This window comes from Diorhabda sublineata, chromosome 2 (assembly GCF_026230105.1).
Source record: "Diorhabda sublineata isolate icDioSubl1.1 chromosome 2, icDioSubl1.1, whole genome shotgun sequence".
Taxonomy (NCBI): domain Eukaryota; kingdom Metazoa; phylum Arthropoda; class Insecta; order Coleoptera; family Chrysomelidae; genus Diorhabda; species Diorhabda sublineata.
The window spans coordinates 24746657-24766457 of NC_079475.1; the positions used below are offsets into that span (position 1 = coordinate 24746657).

At 31.3% G+C, this 19801-nt stretch overlaps 1 protein-coding gene across 1 annotated transcript in view; it reads right to left on the reverse strand.

Moving 5' to 3' along the window:
- LOC130452703 (uncharacterized) overlaps nt 1–19801 on the reverse strand; it is a 192545-nt gene that overhangs the window by 46243 nt on the left and 126501 nt on the right. The window lies entirely within an intron of this gene.

The following is a 19801-nucleotide window of genomic DNA, read 5'->3' on the forward strand; positions in this document are numbered from 1 at the left end:
CTGACAACACAAACTTTAATTCTTTTCAAACTAGCAAGAAAATGAACACAAAAATCAAATTATGCTTTAAAAAAATCGACATTTTTGAACAAACAGATTAAATGAAAAGTAAAAAGAGTAGAGCAATCCAGAGATGACAAACGAATAGATTGGAATTTACGAAATGAAAAATCTTAAAAAGTAGCCGGTCTCAACAGTACATAAACTTGTATCGAACAAGATATTACATAAAATGAATAGGATTTTGCTATTTTCGTTATCAACTTCACGAAAAAAAAAAACTTAATAATTCATTTGATTTTCTAATATATAAAAATTACAAACACTCATATATTTATTGCGTATTGTTCATTTTCAGTATATAAACGATTCTAATACTACCGCTATATCTTGATGGATTTTAGCAAATTTCACAAATTGTTTCCATGTTTTCCTATCTAGCATTGATTCACATTTTCTTACTACTTGACTTTTATCAAGTAGAGCTTCTTTCTATGATGTTTGTGTTCTCCCATCTGTCTGTCGTCTTACATGTTCAGATCATTGGAAGCGCGTGACTTAAACTTCTTGAATAATGCTTGTGGCTTTATAAAGATCCTCGTGTTCCTTGTTTGTAAGTATATGTTGTGTCTCTAACAGTACCATAAATTGTTGTCTCACAACTATATAATATAACGATAGTTCTGATAACGCTCTTAAAGGTGGATACTCTTGTTGTTAGACTTTTAGATATTGGGGCAGTTGACATCCAAGTGTATCCTCGTTTTGCATTAAGAATATTTTCGTGAACTATTTGATTTATATATTCTATCTAAGGCTATATATAGAAGGTTATTTCATAAGCCGCACAAGGGTTAGAATCAAATAAATGTATTTAAGCCATTATAACAATTTATATGAGATTTCTATATGTCCAGTAGAAAAACGGGCAAAATAAGTACTGTTTGCAAAAAGTTTCTGACATACATTGCATTTCCGAAAGACTATTTGACTAATTACGTTCTTTTCTTCACTTTATTTCATTGTTTGTTTGTGAGTGAATCAGGAAGCTGGCGACACATTTTTATTTTAATTTTTGGGTACTAAACACCTCAAATCTTTTTCCAACTGAAAACACTTAAGCTGCTTGCATTTTAGCCACACGAATTGATTGAAATGAGTACATGAAAATGTATATTTTATGACAAATTCATACTTATTCGAAGACGAATTTAATTAACTGACGTATTGAAAGAAAACATCATTTTTTTATACGATATTGTTTTTGGAAAATGTTTCAAATTATTCTTCATTACGTAATGAGCACACTTGATTGGAATTTTCGAGATAATTAATATATTATCAATAGAAAGCAATAGTTTTTAAAGCTGGGATATTTCTGTAATAGCACTGATCAAATCTTATGCTAATAAACAAGTTCATAGAACCACAAAAAAGCAAAGAAACAGGAGCAAATGTCATCAATGTTCTTCAAATATATTGATTGAAATGGTATATGAATGGTTTGTAGTACCACAGACTGTAGAATCTTCATAAAAGATTCAAACATTCCTTTTCTTCTAATGGACCCCAAAAGATGTTGTTACAATTAGTTTACAATGCTTTCACGTATGAAGATAACTTTAATGTAAGTAGTATTAAGTTTAATTATTACAAAAATAGGAACTAAAAATGTCTGTTTGAGGAAATAAAATCTCTATTGTATAAATGCTTAATATTACTTATTCTTGCAACCTACACTGCAGCATTGCGCGTTGTAGAATTTCCAACTGTTCTGTTCTGTTATCTGTTACTTTGTGTAGTTAATTCCTTTACAGTTATTAGTATTGTCAAACGTTATTTTAGGTACTTGATTTGTTATATCGGCGATAATATGAGATTGCAGATGGAAAACGAATTAGAAGAAGTACAATATGGGATTCAATCAGAAGATACTTTGGGCGGATGAAGATATACCAATAAAATTTTATTGTTATAAGAATGACTGATGCTGCATTCACACTCGTAACATGGTCTTTAAAAGGCAAAACTGAAATTATTGAGCCTGATGGTCTCTTGTATGATATATTTATACGTCTATCTTGGGCAGATTTAACATAAATTGACAGAAATAGCTCATAGTTGATTGCCAGAAAAATAAAACGTTAACAATAATTTATCGCTCCAGTTAATAATCATTAAAATAATCATAATTAATTATTAAATTCTAAAAAATGAACTCTTCCCAAGCTTTCGAAAATTATTTACGTTTCTATTATTTTCCGAAAGCTGCGAAAAACAATATAAACAATTCCGCTTTCCCGCTACTCTTGTTTTGATATGGTTTTGTTTTGGACTGAAAAATCTCGTATTGACTTGCGTCTTCGTAACATCTCAGTTATTGATGATACGATTCTTTTCTTCAAATTTGGTTATAATAGTTATTATATATTGGGAAATGTAAGATTGAGTGAATTTGCAATTTTTTTATCATTGGTGTACGATGCTATAGAGTGAATATGGGATAGGTTTTTTCCCAACATATATAACTGAGGTCTTTGAGTAGATTCTTGAAAAAGTTATTCATTCTATTCAACTTATTAAACAATATTTTTATTTTTAATCCAGTGATTTAGATACAAAAGGCGTCTAGATGGTTCCGATAACTACAATTATCATGTCAAATCGAACATGTAATCATAAAATTTATTTCTTTAGAGTAATTAATTAATATTTGGCATTTTTATTTGCGATATTTCGAGACTTTCGCGAGACTCTCGTGAGAAATTTGAGACGAGACTATTTGAAAGTGTCAAGCAAGTATCGTCTCGAGTCTCGTCTCGAAAATGAGACGAGACGAGGAATCAAAAACTAGAATAAGGTGAGTATCACTAGTATTGCGTAGCTGTGATATTATTCAAAATAATTCGAATCAGTCCAACAAGCGGTTTTTAACTACGGAAAGAATTAGCCGCTGACGAGAAAAGAACGATAAAACTTGTTTTATAACATATTAGACATATCTTTTGACCATTCAGTTACTTGGACTGCTACTTTAAGCAAAAAATTGACAAAACCCTAAAAGGACAAACGTCAAAACGATCTTGCATGACTATATTTTAATTAATAGCTTTTAAATGCTTTTACTATTTTTGATAATTGAAATGCAAAGAGAATTAAACCAACACTGCTTAACGTCAGTCATTTTGCTAGGAGGAACTAGAGTAGTAGTTAAACAAGTGTTCTGATAACCATTGCCTAAAAGACACGATAAAGCTTGTTTGAAAAACAAGTACACTGAAAATAATGATTTTTCAAAATTTTACCATTTCCATCATAACTTTTTTTACATGTATTGAATTGAAATTCGTGAAAATGATAATGGTATACTTGAATGTTTTATTAATGTTTATTTGCAGATACATGAAATTTTAACTCACCTGCAGACTATCAACGTACCAATATTTGACTTAGATAGAACTGGATAGTTTCAAAAAAGTTACTAGACAGTTACTCGAATAAATATTTCAAGCGACGACATTTCGTAAATAAGAATATGGTTTTAAATTATGAAATATGAGAGTGGTAATTACACAAATAATTTGACATAACATTATGAATGACATTAATTTGACAATATGAAGATATGCACTAGGCATAAGAGTATTTAAAATATAAAGATAACTAATTTACCTGACAAACGTTGTACTGCCATATAAATCATATCTACGAAATATTTTTCTAGCTCAATACAAATAAGTAACTTACTATAAGTGTGTAGGGGTGAACTTGTAATCGAAAGCGTTGGAGATAATGAAAGTTAAAAAAAAAAAAATAAAAATTAAACTCTCAGCGCAATAGAATGTACAATATTCTTGGTAAGTCCGTCTTTAGCCAACAATTTGGATGGCTTTCCCACTCGAGAACATGCCACATATAGTTGTCGGTGGGAAAAAGCATGGTGTTTCCAAATCTAAGCCACATACAGACAATGTCTGGCCTTGTGCCGCATTGATGGTCATAGCGAATGTCAATCTTATGGGTAATTGAGTGCGTTTGAATTCAATTAGCACATCTGTAGGAATCATAGGGATTCGTGGCAGTTTTTCATTAATTATTTAATGACTAATCGTATGCCATTACACAGCAGTGGTGGCTGTTTTCATGTACAGCAGCTTTCCCATCGCCAATATCTAACAGTTGTTTAAATAAAGTTTTGGTGGATGGATCCTGAAGCATTTGAACGCGCATGTTCACCGTCAGTTGTACTTTTTCAATATTACGCCACAGTCGCGATAATTTTAAGCAAGCGTTGAACGTGTTTGTCTAAAATCACATGAAAGGAGTAACAAAGGGCCGCCAAATAGTTTATCGTTGTTTTTTATATTCTATAATGTCCTATGTGTCATAATGCATTCATCCCCCTTTTACTTCGGGTGTTTTCACCAAAATTTCCTTCATTTCTTTTTATCTTTTGTTTGAAGTAGCACTCATGCAGTTCCTTCCTCAATTCTCAGTAGCTTTGTTGTTTTCGTCTAAGCAGATTGTGGTTGGTCTTTCTCTACTTCTGGTTATTATTGCCCTCTCTCATCCTTTTTACATGTCCGAATTATCTTAGTTGATTTTTTTCTTTGTGTTGTTCTGCAGGTTTAGTTGTCTTTATGTTCCGTTTCTCATGTAATCTAATTCAGTCTTGATCTGTTTTTTTTTACGAAGGAATATCATTTCCATTGTTTGCATCTATTTTCTATACTTTTTAGTTGTTTTGTATTTTATTTTCAACAAGTAGCTTTATTCCTAGAGATACCCCAAACTGTCTCTATACCTTTCTCAATTTAGTTCAATTGAGTGGCGCCCCATTTGGAACTTGAAAGCATACAAAATTTGTATACCCCTTAAACACATCAAAATCTTGCAACGAACCCCGACAACACACATTAACATGATAAACTTAGTCGGAGCCCAAAATATGACCTTTTAGGTTACAACCTATCTATCATCAATCGCACGAGAAGCGATTGATTCCTTTAACTGGTTAGATATTATTTTAAAAAAGAGACTCTAATTGGTTATTTCGCCATATGCAAGAATAACTTTTGCGGCTTATCGAAATTAATTTATAAAATTATTTCCAACACTGTTATTTCAAGTATAAAATAAATGGCAATGGACTTGTAATTAGCGCAAAGAAATTAGTCATTATTACTCATTATAGAAAATTGCAGCTGGCAGACAACCGTGATGTTTGTAATTTCATATGCAAATTTTGCAATTTTATGTTCTCTTTATTGTTTTCATTTTATTATTATACAATATCTAAACGGAGATTAGATTTAGATCAGTATAAATGGGATTTGGTGTCGTTGAACGTTGACAGTGAATTATGTATGAGATGTTTTAACAACTATTAGAAATAGCTCAATTTAAATTTATCTTCTACGATTAATAATAATAGTAGGAGTGTTCAGATGCTAAATTAGAATTGATTCGAAGGTCATGTCAAAAAAAAACCATTGAATGGAAAGATTACAGCGTGTCAGATATTAACACTTTAGTTGCTCCAATGTGTCTCTAATAATATAGTATAGTAAATATTATAAATTGTCGATCTGAGCTCTTTTAGCCCAGTTTGTTGTGGAGTATCAATTATTGAAAATTTATCACAGTGTTTTGCAGTATTTCATCTGTCTATTCAAGCCACGTATTGTAAGCTTTTTATACGAAGGCGGTTTTAATAAATAAAATCGACTTTACTATAAAACAAACAAGCTTCTAACTTAACACACTTAGTTTAGCGAATTTTCAATTCTTTCAAACTATCCAAAAACTAATCTTTCAGAAGTTCCCCAAAATACGTGTTTGTTTCTGCCGTTACCTCTTCATATATCTGAAATCTCTTTCCACCAGGCCATATTTAAAGTTTGGAAACAGAAATTAATCGGAAAGCCGTGAATCGTAGTGTGACATTTTTTTTGAAACAATAGCTGATGAACGCAGTCAAGTCAATAAAACTAATAAAAATGTTGCAAGGAATAAAAATATAAAGAAATAAATGTTGGAAGAGTCAATGAAAAAAAGCGAAAAAGGGGTTTAAAAATTGATGCTAAAAAATATGCTAATAGAGCACTTAGTGTGATTAAAAAAAACTACTATTATGTGATGGAAAAAAAGTACTAATACAAAAAAATTAATGAGGAAATAGAATATATGGTGGAGGGAGATAATGTGGAAGAATAAGAGGAATACAGAGGTCGGGATGTTTGGATGGATTTAGAGAGAATTGAGAAACTAGAAACAAATAGATATAAGCAGAAATCGTGAATAAGCTGAACGGGTGAGAAAATGTTGAGTTTCTCCTAAAGGGTTCTACAAAGTTCGAAAGTGAGACCAAGTTCCACATCTTGCCACTCATTGGCAGTCGTCTTATTGTGATGATACACAACTCTTTTGGAATTGAAACTAAACATGACAATAACTAATACAATCACTATAAGTGTTTTCAAACTCTTTCTTCAAACCGCTCTCGTCCATACGGTTTAGAATATTGTCCTATTCATTTTATTTGAAAAACTGATGATTATGTGAAAAGGTTTCGTAAGTCCGACGATTAAAAAAACTTCTTCATATATTCTTTTTATACCAATAACTAAATGTGACAAACTGATCACACTGTTTACACTAACATTCACAATTACACTGTCTGACATGCGTTTCAAACAAATGATCATCTTCAGAGACTAAAGGTAAATTATCTTTATTATATGAAGATGATAAGGAGGGTTAGACAGTGCAATTGTGAGTGTTAATATAGTGGTAGTGTGTTGAATATCACCGCCGGATCCAGGAATTCCAACTTAGTACAAATGGGACAAATCAAAGTATAGACGGAAATGGAATTAATTCGATTAATATTGATATTTTCAATCTTATTATGGTGATTCATATTATCGTGATTAAACTCGTAGGTTGACCAGTGTTAAATAATGTATTTTACACACAACATGAATTTAGGCTATGGCGAAAGTTCTTTCAAGGTTACGTAATTAAACACCAAGTTATTTATTTTTTTAATTATAACCATTTATTTAATTGGGGCGCCAATATGACGCTGAAAATAATAATGAAATATAAACGAGAGAAGATATGGCGGCTATTTTTTTAAATATTTATCTTTATCCGAGGAATCATTTCGTTCTTTGTAAAAAAGTGAAAGATATAAAACTGGGAAAAGTAAAAAGAGGCGCCAAGTGGGACATGTATGCTGTAAACGCAAAACGATTTTTGCAACTGCGGCTTGTAGAAACTTATATTGACATCTTGCATTTCCAGACTATGACCGTAGTCACGAGGAGTAAAGCTCTGGTAGGGCGGTATCCCGGTAGTGACGTCTCGCGAATAGGGAGATGCACTCACGGGGAATTTTACGGCTGAAATATTGATGGACAGAAGCCTGTAGGTAAGGCTAGTTGAGCTAAAGGGCCCACAACATGGAGATTTTTGTTTGTAACTTTTAGTTTACACAGTATTTAAATTGGAATTCTAAACAACAAAAAACTTTTTGTTAGTTTAACGAATAAAATTTATTCTTCGTAAAAAGTTTTGCATAATCTCAAACTGAGAACGCCGTCATCAGAAATAAATTTTTTAGGCAGTATACGATAAAAGGTTATTTTGAATTAAAAATTTGCATACGTAAAAGCAGCATTTATCAATGGTGGCTGGTAAAAATACAGCTAGTGAACATATTATTCGTCTTCGTATTGGAATTGATTGTCTTGCGATGCCAGAATGGGCTATGAACTCAAAAAATCATTTTTTATAGACGATATAACGAAATTTATTTTGGTAGCAATCAAACGAATTCTGTCGAATGGATTGAGATTTGGTTCTAATCGAGTAGACTCTGAATTTTTCTACCTTTGTTAATACGAAACAACTTTTCTACTTAAATAACAGTCAATAAAGTTTAAAAGCCACTTCTACAAAATTTTTTATGTGGCGGGAAAAAGGTTTGACATTTTATCTGTGTTGACTGATAACAGTCAACAGATAAATATAAACACATAATTAAAGGGAGATATTTAATTTTAAGATATGTTATTATACAATAAAGTTATATTTCCTTTGTATAAAAAGTATAATTAATAAATGTACATAGCATGAATGACACGTTTCTTAAACTATTCAGTATAACAGTCGAATTTTCTTGTTGTGTTGAAATTATGTGTTTTCCTGCCATCACGACTCCCGTTAATGTACTTGGTCGCAAATTCGGTGTTATTTCAGCACTATCACACGTTCTAAATATTTTATTAGCTATTTCTGTCCTGTGTCCTACCGATTTATCAACATATCCTTCGACGACCGTTGATGACTTAAAACCGCTATGTTTCTTTAGTGTCATCAAGTCTCCCCCAGATTCAACTACAAGACGATCTTGAAATAACTTCTGAACAACCACTAAATTATGAATTTTTAAATCATTTCACAAAATTAAACCGACAACTAATTTATTACATCATAGAACCGAAAGTCTAATTGTCGCTATAAGTACAAATTTCAAAATTCAAATTTCATATCGATAATTTTCTGACTGAATTTTTCGATGTTAAATCATCGTTTTTTCCGTCACAGAAAAAACACTTGAAAAATACTAGATTTTTGCTTTCGGTTTTTTGTCTTCCGTTGCACGCCGGGGAAACAATATAAGCTAAAATCTTATACTTTTTTGTTTTGTATAATAAATAACTATTATTACCGATAATTGGTTGGAAAATACTTTCGTGGGCATTTGTTCGTTAAATTTTTTACAATATTATCGTGGCTTCAATCTATATCTACCATCCGAAGAATGGATAATTAAATAACAGTAAAAGTTCATTTTTACATAGTTGAAATGCAGATGATGCCACTAGATAGGAATATATACTGGAGAAAGGAACAATTCATATTTCGGATTTCATGAATGAAAAACAACTAGAGCGAGTATACAATTTTTTCATAATTGTTCTTTCTCTATTGTGGCGGTTCCTGCAGATTTGATTTATTGAGAGAATGTTTTCGAAGATTCTAGTAGCTGCTTTCGAGCGTCAAGGTTCAAATATAATAAACAACCGGCGAAATGGATTTTGCAAATATTTTATAACAAATTCTAATTAATTTGAACAGAAAGAACGTAAATTTTTTATTACAGAGTTCCTGATGAAAAGCAAATACCTGAAATTCTGTCTGCGACGTTTAATAAGAATATTTACATGATAAATAAAATAATCTGCTTACTTTTTCTGATGATTATTATCTTTTTCAGCTCAAGTTAATTAGAAATCAAGCCACATTCCTAATATTCTTTTATAGTAAAAGCTGTTCATTAGTAATATGTATGTATTTGTTTAATCTGGTTATTACAAAGAAGGTAGGCTCCAAGTCTATTGAACTAATTCGTCAGGATTACTAAGGTATGTGATAAAAATCAGATTTGTCTTGAGGCAGTAACTACACCTTTCCTATCATCACTAGACCCATTTTATGATTTTGGTCCAGAAAAATGGTTTTTTCGAATGTAGACGTAGTCTGAGTTGATGCCTTAGCAAGAGAAGGCCAGATCGTCCCCCTTTAATAATGAACTCCGAAGTTTTCGGAAGACTGGCAGCGAAGGGCTAGTAGTGGTCGACCAAGGGCCGCGTGTTAGCTCTTACGCAGGAGCATGGGCTAATAGCAAGGCATCTTGCGACTGGGTTTAAATTCCTGAAAAGTTATCTCACGCCATGGATATGAATAAATAGTAAATAGCAATGTAAAGTCCGGATTAAATGCTGAATGTGTTAAGAATCCAATACCACCAAGCTCTTTGATCTTATTCCGCGTATCTTTCGCAGTTTGTGGTTTAGCATTCTCTTGTTGTAAGAGAAGCCGCTTTCGGTTAACTAAACCTGGATAGTTCTCTGATAAAACCTTATACAGAATAGTGTGCTCAATTATTTCATATCTGAAGAGCATGGTGAAGAAACTTGTGAAACGTAGCATTTATCAACTGTTTCGTATTTTCGAAAAGTTGGCAAATCGCTAATAAAATAGAAACAATATTTCTGGAGCAAAATGTTTCATGGCTCAATGAAACGTTTTAATTACCTATTCGCCTGATGAGAAACGATAAACTTCTAGAATGGAACGACCCGAAAAATTGAGCGCAACTATCAGAAAAAGCACAAGAATCCATGACTAGAAAATTGTCGAGGCAATTTACTAATGCAAATCTTCTAAGTATTTCACTATTGTCATCTGATTCTGTTAATACGAGGATGTATTGATATCTAGTTAGCCTAGACCAGTTCCATGCATAAACAAAATGTTTGAATTTTGACCAAAAGCATGCAAGGGTAGAAACCGATCTGTGTTCGATTTGAAAACGATGCAGACTTCTTAAAGCGAATTGTTACTATTGATGAGACTTGGGTACAAACGGTCTCCAAGTGTCAACTCCCTACTATTCGAAAGATTAAACGAAAGCTGTGCCGTTCGCTCATTAAAGGCGAGTTTACACGGTGCGAGCTAACGGGTCAGTTGAGACGGCAAGTAACTGTATGCCAGCTATTGTTACCGTTTAAATGGATCCGCCGAGCTACTGTCTCTTCAAGGATGGGCAGCTACTGAATGCGAGTAACTCCAAGATTTTTTGATTTAACTGGCCACTTGCCTTCCCCCACGAGACATTAAGCCAGTAGCTCGCATCCTATTCGTTTAATTTGAACGGCGAGTACAGTATCTTGCTAGACAGTAGACGCGACGCGACGGCGCGCTCGCCGAACTTCTTAAAATGGCGGAACGTTGGCGCAAGCTCACTGCCTCGCAGAATTTTGATACCATACAGCTACTTAACTAGGTGTAAACGGGTGAGCAACTGCATATTTTGGTCCCCACTCGCCAAGTACAGCTACTGTTTACTGACCAGCCCAGCAACTGGCACTGTGTAAACTCCCCTTAACTCTGTAGTTTTCATCAATATCACATATATTATGTTCCTTGCTGCCACGGTTGCTTTAAACTTTTGTTTCTAATAATGTCTTAACATAGACGATTTGATATTTATCGCACCTACTATTTATTGTACCTACTCTTTATATAATTTGAAACTAGCCTTAACAAGTTAAGACATGTTTAAATTGCGGCGTAAGAATTTTCGCATACGTAAACCGACATTACTCTGTATATTATCAAAATTTTATTCTGATGTCAATCTTTGAAACAAAATACATTACCGAAGTGTTCATTGAAACCAAACATTTATCATTCATTTGACATTAAATATTAACAAAGAATATAAACAAGCTGAATGCGAGGATTCGTGCAAATATTTGTTATATTTCTTCAACTGAAAATACTAGACATGATTTAAGTACAGTCAATGATCAAAGAATATCACCGAATGTATCTTTCACTCAATAGACTACTTCTTGTACGTATCAAATATTAGTTTCGATTATTATTTTTGGCATAAGAAATATAATTTTCAAACAAGTTCTTTGTTCGGTATCTATCGTGAAAATTTTCTAATAGGCGAGTTGATATAATTGAGCAAACTAAATGAATCCAATTTATACATGATTTCACCGAACTTGTTAATTATTTATATAACTTTGTTAATTATTAATATATCTGAAGGAACTGTTTATCGATATTGTTTAGATAGAGGTAAATTAACTGCTTCGCTTTTATTCCATTCCAAAAGTCCCAAGTAATTACAAACTGTTCACGTTTTTCTTTAATTGGCATTAGTTGTTAGAAAACAATGGAATAACACGATTTGATCGCAACTATAAAAAATCATGCTTTGTTATTTCTCTGTTCAAAGATACACAGAATTTTGAAACCAAAATCATTATTCCTTCAATTAAAAATTTCTAATGTTTATTTAGAAATAATAGTTGTCGTTCAATTCGGATTATTATTAATGATAATGCATTGAGTTTTGATTGATTTATTGAGGTACAAAAACATAGTAAAGTTTTACTTATGTTTTTTCATCTTAATTTGTAATTAGTTCATTTTAAAGCTTTCTATACTCTTTGTAATCTTATATTGCATCTTTTTTGTGCTTTCCTTTTTGTCTAGTTCAGATTAGAATCGGCTCTGTTCCGATGGTTTTCTCTTATTGTATGTACTGCTGTATATTATTGTAATTTTTGTGTTTTTACGTATCTTCCATTCTTTATTTGTTGAGTCTTACTGCTTCATCTATTATAATATTCGGTTCCATTACCCTTTTTGCCATAATATTTCTTAATAATTTTTTTTTGTTTTTGTTGTTGTGCTTGTCTCCATTGGATATTATATTTAATTTTGATTTTTTTGTTGTTGATGTTATTTGTTATGATCGCTCCATACCAATCGAAGGTTCGATTTCATTTTAATAATATGTTTCTCATTCATTCGCTCTTTTTTCTTTCTCCAAATATCATTTCTAAATAATTAAATTTACACATTAAAATTTGTGCCTCACGCACGGTTTTTGTAATATTTCGGTGCATTATTCTCTTTATCTACATGCATATTCATACTCAAACACTAACACTGAACTATGCACTAACTTGTCACTAAATACTTATATAATTTATTTAAAATCACTTTTTACTATGCCGGTTTGTTCACTATGACATACAATTATTTACTGACTACTGTGGCGAACAGAGTCTCGTTAATATACACTATAATCATATCCAGAATGCCGAAAACAAATGACAAGATCTGTACATACTCAGAATAAGATATAAAAACAATATATACCACTGCATATAAAAAATATAATAAAATATAGTGTAAATGGTAATTGTACCTAGCGCATCTGCCAATCTCGATTCTATTAACATAATACAACAGAATCAGGCTTCAGGGTCTACCTTAGTGGACGGATTCTTAACAATACTTATTTGTTTTTTAAATTTGCTATTATATCATATACTAATTCATCATTAAATTTTTTTTGGATAATTTTGCCCTCCTCAGTATACCTTCCTTAACGGAATTAAATTCAGTGGGAGACAAAGAGCCTCCCTGTTTTAACCACTTTGTTGATTTCAGTTGTTATGTCTGGAAATCGGACTTACGCTTTGGCATTTGTTAAACTCGTGATAATAAATAATTTTTGAGGCACTAAAATATTAATAATTAATGTATACTCGTATATGAAAAATGCATAGTTATTATTATTAAGACACTTTTTTTGTCTCTTCTTCTTAAAAGGATATGATATCTGTGTATCCTATTTCCAGCATCTTATTTGGTTTCCATATATCTTCAATTGTATAACAAATTTTATCATCCCCTGTAACTGTAGTAACAGCTATTTATACAAGAATTGACGATTTGTATTTTCTTTCTTTCTTTAAAGTATATCCAAACGGTTTCGTCTCATGAACTGACACCATTAGCAGCCTTCAGAAACCTGACAATCTCATTTCTCCAGGGAAATTGAAGATTTTTTCTTATATATTAGTATCCAAATAGAATTGTAATCTCTCACTTTTCATGGCAAACTACACAGCTCAGCTTCATTTTAATTATTATTCTACAAATGACGATGGTATTTTGAATTTTCCTAATATATCTGATGATTTCCAATATCAATGTCTCCAAGCTTTTCTAGACTATTTACATAGTTTTACTCGTTAATGTCTAAGTTTCGAAAGCTTAATAAAAAAGTTTCCTCTTTAATCCAATTGGAAGAAAATTATTTATTGGTGATGCTCTCCAGGCAAGCTCATCATAATAACTTCAATCTTAATTTCGCCATATGATGCGTTTGTGAAGCACATGGTATTTTCTTCAATAAACAACACAAAGTTATCGCGAATCTTAAATATCGTACATAATTTCTAATTCATTAATAATTTTAGCAATTATCCAGCGTCTATGAATGTGAAAAGCTTTGTTTTTGTATTAACTAATATCGATTAATCAAAGTTAGTATTTCTTCTCAACTAGCGGGCGATAATGTCTTTCGCCCGAAGTATATATGTACATTTCTTGGCTCGACTCCACGCACTTTATTTTTAAACGACTGAGTCTCAAGTTCTTAGCCGTGTGTCTGTCTATATTTTGAAGCTGAGAAATCTTTACAGATGCGTACTTACTAATTGTGTGGCCATTTTTCAACATTTGATAGACTATCAATAATTACCAAAAGGATCGTTTCCTACCTACGTTGTAGTATGTTTATTCTTTATTTTAGTTAAAATTCATTTCAGTTGCAGGCACTTTACTACAGAATCTTCCTCATTACACATCGTGAGACGCCAAGTGGGAATTTTTCACGAAATAATATTGGAAGTACTACAGTTAAATAAATTTCACCCGTATGAAATTCAAATTCTTTTAGTCGATTACTTCAAGGAATCTAACCTAACCAAAATATTTTGCTTTATGTTTGCTTTACTATTAACTGAACATTTTTTCCAAATGGGTAAGTTTTTCTTCTTTTCTTCGTAGCGTTCACTATCCTTTGATCCAGTGTTTCCACTTTTTTTGATTCGTTGCTACATTATTCATTTGTCGTATTGTTTCTCACTATCTACTTCGTTTCTGTGCTATTTGTTCTACTCAAGTTTTCTGGATTTTTCTTTCTTTTTTTCTAAAGTCTTTTTGCTTCTATCACTTTTCTTATTAGGCTTTGTGGTATTATTTTCTTCATGTATCCATACAAATATCTTTCAACTACTTTGCTTCTCCTGTTATTGTCTCAGTTGTTTCATCTCTGCTGATATCAATTTATTCGGTATCTTTTTGTCCATTACCCAGGTTACACTTCCATATATTAATATTATCGAGTTGTGGACGTTTATTTTCCTACCTTCGCTTCGGGCAGAAGTTTCTTGAAATATTAGTTTGAGTTTTAGACCAATTTTTATCCAAATTTATATAAAAATGTATAACATTATGAATATTCAATGAAATAATCGACTTTCTATCAGTTTTATTAATATTATTACAAAACACTTTATACATAAAGCATCTTCACGGTTTTACTTTATTTCTTCAAAAGTACTTGAATGAGAAATTAATTATTTGCTATTTTTAAAAAGGTAGTTGAGCGAACTTTGAAATAAAGTATCCATCAACCCTCATTTTAGGAGGTGTTTGGCTCTGATGGATATTCAATTTAATTTGATTGTGAATCAGTCTAGAAATTGTCTTCCTAAATATAACATGGCGAAATATAAAGGGTGGAATGTTTCTAAATGCACTCTATATAATATAAAAAGACGTATTAATTTGGTTAAATATGACGCATAGAATTGAGATGAGGTAACTTCAATTCTAGTTAGTTAAAATTAATTGGTAATCAAATGAAGTTATGAAATATTGTTAAATTTATAACTGTTTAAATATCGTCTTCTAAATGTACTTTTTATATGAATTACCCACGGTAGGTACAAATTGTTCAAATTTAAACAATACAGTAGTGGAAATAGAGATTCACACACTTAGGTATTTTAATTGAGGAAGTGTCACAATGTAAACGTTTCACTAATTTTCTTCACAGTCTTTGTATTCATACTATTGAAATTTTCGTCCCACGGAATTAGTCACTAGGTGTAATGGGGTAAATTTAAAAAAAAACGTTGATCTAAATACCACTCATAAGTAAATCTATTTCATTATTTCTGATATCATTGTTGTATAAGACTCTTGCATTCGTTTAGGAGTTTGTCTTCATATCAACCAAGTTATGCTTTTATTTCTTTTCTATTGTTGTTACTGCAAATTTGATTTAATAATTTGTTTTGAATTCTTGAAACACTACAGTCGATGTCCTACAGTAAATAATTTATACCGTTAGAGGAAGATGGACAGACGGTATTGCAGGGTTTCCATTGTCCAGGTTTTGCATTGATCAAAGTGAAAATATAGATACTTTATTGGTAGTTAGTTAATTTTAGTTATATTTTATTAGTTCTCTATTTTTGTTCTTCAAATATTGTCTAGTTATGTTATTCTCTCACTTTTTTCACATTTAAAATAACAAAGTTAGTTAAAAAGATCATATCAAACCCAAACGTAGAAACTTTCACGATTTTAGTATTTTGTCATTTACAGATTTTTTTAACTCGTCACACAATGTCGAAAATTACTTCCAAACGCAATGCCATCCTCGCACAGTACAGTCATTGAAACTAATATGATAAAGACAACTTCGAAATTTTAGTTAGCTTGGTCTAGCCCAAAAAATAAGTTATTTTGATTAAAATTTTCATTAATCATACTAAATGATGAAATGAACAAAATGATTTAATAACTGACAAATTTATAAGAATATTATTCCAATAATAACATATCGACCATAAATAATTAAAATGGGGCTTCTCTATAATCATATTTTTGTAGGATTGAAAAATAAATACTATTTTCATACTACAGCTGAAATCACTTATCATTCATTAAGGTGATAGTTAATTTTAAATGACTTCAAAGCAACTTTTTCATTGACAGATAAGAGACTTCCAAACTTTTACAACTTTATCTGTTTTATTATTTGCGTCTTCACAAAGTTTTTCATAGGTCCCAGTTTAATGTGAGGATCTTCCTGGATCTACCAACGACTTGCTTTTTTGGAAAAGACAATTCTTCCCATGCATAATGATGATCTCTAGCCCTGCTGTACCACAGACTTTGTAAACTCAATAATAAACTAAGGAATTTGAGGTTGCTACACACTTTTCATTGAAGTTTTTAATACTTTATCAATTTCATTAACGTACACATTCATTCATTCATTTTTTCCGTTGTGAAATAAAACAGCATTCAGACCGTATTTCGGAGAATCGACAGAAAAACTTCATTCTGTTTTAATATAGTTTTGATTCATTGTTTCAAAAGGCACAGGATATCAGTACAATAACAGAATTCTAACCTTACTTCTCTTTTTGCACAAGGCAAGATCCTGATACTAGAAAATCTCTAATGAGATCGTTCAATTCAGATTGACGAATTAATATGGAGTATTTTCTTGAAGAAATAAATCGTTAGAAATATCACTTTTATTGTCATCCTCTAATATATTTTTATACGAATTATCTGGACCAATTGGATATGGAATGTAACGTTAGCATTGTCTTCTCAACACAAAGACAAGTAATTTCTATGATTTCTAGGTTCTTTTCGAAACGTTAGGGAACTAAATGGCCGGTGTACGTATTTTCGTTATTTAAATAAAACATACAATGCGGTCCATATGTATGGAATAAATTCAATTTTAGCGTTTTTGTGTACTTTGTGAAAAAAACCTGAAACAGGTCGATTTTTATTCTCAAATTGACAATTTATAGTATGAAAATATTATCTGCCTTAAGCACCCCATATGAATTAAAAGCACCCCTTCGAAAATTTTGTTAATTTCTTCCGTTATCGTAACTTTTAAATCAGCAATATTGTCTGATCTATTATAATCTACTTTAGATTTTAAATAACCCTAAAAGAAATATTCGAGAGGAATCAAATCAGGGGATCTAGCCGTCCCACGTCGTCAAATCCACCTATTGGAAAAAACCTCGTTTAAATAATTTGAAACTACGTGCAAAATGCGGTGGAGCTCCGTCTTGTCGGTAATAAATATGTCGATCTATCTCATTTGGATGATTAACATCAGGAAAAAAGTCTTTGTAATGTAGGCACTTAGAAATTGATCAAAAAATTTAGATAAACCTCACCATTAACTGTGCCCTTATAAAAAATGAATTGGAAGGCGTGGAACGATAGAATGGCCGGCTAGATCCTCGATTTGACTCCGCTCGATTACTTCTTATGGGGTTATTTAAAATCTAAAGTATATTTTAGCAGACCATACAATATTGCTGATTTAAAAGTTGAAATTACGGAAGAAATTGACAAAATAACCCCTGAGGTCATACAAAATGTTGTACGAGAATTCCAAAATCCAAAAGTGAATGGTGGTCATTTTGAACATTTAATTAAATTGTAAAGTATATTGAAAATTACATTCTAAATATTATACATTATTATCTTCATTCTACGTGAAGTTTTGTGATAGAGATATTATCAAAATTTCACATCTTAAAAATTAATTTTCTCAGTTATGATTGCACCAAATTTAAAGAACTTTATATTATTTTAAATTATATTTTGATACTGTGAATTGTCAATTTAAAAATAAAAATCGACCTGTTCCAGGTTTTTTTCACATAGTGCATAATAACACTAAAATCGAATGAACTTTCAATCTTGGTTCTTAATATAAAATCAAAAATGATCAGAACATTGTATGCACTTTCTTCTCAACGTTTTATCTAAATTTATACGAGATATTTGGTGTTGAGTGGAAATTGGCGAAGATTAAACTTGTGTCATTATGTAGAGTGGATAGTTGAAAGAAATTTTGTGGTCGAATAAAATATAATTAACCTGATAGAGTATTTCACTAGCATTAGGTTTAAGAAAGATAGTTTGACACAAAATTAAGTTTTTTAATATTTTTTGAAAGGTTGATAAAAAATTGACATTTCCACTTAACTTCAATCTTTATCAAAATATATTGATTTCAGATGATAAAAGTAGGTATATTCTATCTCTCTAATTTTGTACAAAGCAGGGCTTCTCTTCAAGTAATATAACTATTCACAGAAAATACGACCCTGTACATGTTCCGTGTATCTTCTTTCAGTTTTCTCACTTGGGTGGTAAACATTAAAGATGTTTATATAAATATATTTGACTTGTACAGAAGAAGAAAAAAACGATAACAGCGCGAAGCTGTCGCTTCTTAACGCCTGCATATAGAAACATCGAATTAAGCGGGTGGAAATGATCATATTTATTGAAATGTCTCTATACACAGATATACACTGTCATACTTACAAACATTTGATAAACGTTCAATACATATGTGTCAGTAGTGTTATTACCTCGTTAAAAAGAATAACTGTGGAAAAACTTCGAGGAAATCAAGAAAGCAGAATTTATTTTTAGTGTAAAAATCGCACCACGTAATTATTGCACGAAAGTTAATAATGTGATTCAAAAGAATCCTGAAAACTATGTATTTATGGGCAAAATATTCATTTTGTCGTTAAACTTATAGTGCTTATTTTCATGAATTACTTTTTATTAGAAAAAAAAATATTAGACACAAAAAAACATTTTTGATTGAAAACTATTTGAATGTGCAAATACATCAAAAATGAAATCAAAAATGTGTGACGATATTGCGAATTCTCTCACAAAGACACAAAGAATGAATCAAAGTGAAAAATATATTTTTTAGAATGTGAAAAATTCTTGGAATTTACCAGAAATTGATTTTCAAACTTTTGAGAAATTGATCCAATTTGTGATAGGGATCCAAAGAGTCATCAAACTACGCTTCTTTTATTTCAACTAGTATGTCTCAAATACTCATTCTTTGAGATAAGCAATGACAAGTTTAAACCCGTTAAGGCTTGACAGTTTGCTAATGCAGCTACTTTAATGGGATATGTTTGCAATGTCTTTCTTTAAACACGGATCATGAGCAATACATTAATATTGCCAAAATTGTTATTGGATTTAAAAGCAGATTATAGGACAAAGATTCAATGAAAAATCAGGTCTCGCTTTGTCCTAAAAAGACCCGTCAATGAAAGTATAATTCTAATTTTACAATGCTTTACTAGAAAGTTTGCTAAACGATGTACAAAGGGACTTGAAAACTAGATGAATCTCTTCCTACTTCAAAATAACAACGCATCATGTAAAAAGTTACTTTTAAGTCACGAGTTTTCCTTAAAAGTGTACCACACCCGCGTTATTTACCAGATTTAGCACCATTTTTTTCCCG